Genomic DNA, 922 nt, shown 5'->3' on the forward strand with positions numbered 1-922 from the left:
TAAATATATATATATATATATATATATTATAAAAATTAAAATTTTTTGTGTTTGCTTTAAAGTATAATTGTAAGGTGTATGCTTGGCCGTAGATCGTTACAACCAGAAATCCAACCTTTTGATCCAGAAATAGAAAGAACCTTTAGAGCCAACAAACGTAAAAATATGGACCGAAATCAAGAGAATGATCCACCCAGGCAATTGAAGGAGTACTTTACTCCTTCCACATATACCTTCTCTCCTTGTATTCAAGTGCCCCCTGTGGAGGCCACTCAATATGAAATTAAGTCCAGTATAATCCAAATGTTACCTTCATTTTATGGACTTAGTAATGAGGACCCTTATAAACATCTTGAAGAATTTCTTGAGATATGCTCAACTGTCAAAATTCATAACTTCTCCGATGATGTTCTTAGGTTAAAATTATTCCCTTTCTCACTTAAGGACAAAGCCAAATACTGGCTACATACTTTGGATTCCATGACTATATCAACCTGGGACCAGCTGCAAGGAGAGTTTCTCAAGAAATATTTTCTCATAGGAAAAACTAATCAAATAAGGAAAGCGATAACTAGTTTTTCTCAATTAGATGGAGAAATATTTCATGAAACATGAGAGAGATTAAAGGACCTTATTAGAAAATATCCCCACCATGCTGTACCCAAGTGGCAGTTAATCCAATATTTTTATGATGGGCTATCTGAAAGATGTCGACAAATGGTCGATGCATCATGCGGTGGGACATTCATGCTGAAAAGTGAGGATGAGGCATGGCAACTGTTTGAAATTTTAAGTAAAATTTATTACATCATATGTCTACCTCTATTAAAGACAAACCCATGTTAAACCCAAAGAGAGGTGGAATATATGAAGTAGAAATGCCATAGATATCCATCATAAGGTAGATGAACTGTCCCAAAAA

The 922-nt window shown here is 34.6% G+C and overlaps 1 non-coding gene across 1 annotated transcript; it reads right to left on the minus strand.

Moving 5' to 3' along the window:
* Positions 1-552: 552 nt before the first annotated feature.
* On the minus strand, positions 553-658 carry LOC140852737 (small nucleolar RNA R71). Its single transcript, XR_012135637.1, has one exon. It is a non-coding gene; the product is annotated as a small nucleolar RNA R71 (small nucleolar RNA).
* Between the last annotated feature and the right edge of the window lie 264 nt (positions 659-922).

Source organism: Elaeis guineensis, chromosome 11 (genome assembly GCF_000442705.2).
Source record: "Elaeis guineensis isolate ETL-2024a chromosome 11, EG11, whole genome shotgun sequence".
Classification (NCBI taxonomy): domain Eukaryota; kingdom Viridiplantae; phylum Streptophyta; class Magnoliopsida; order Arecales; family Arecaceae; genus Elaeis; species Elaeis guineensis.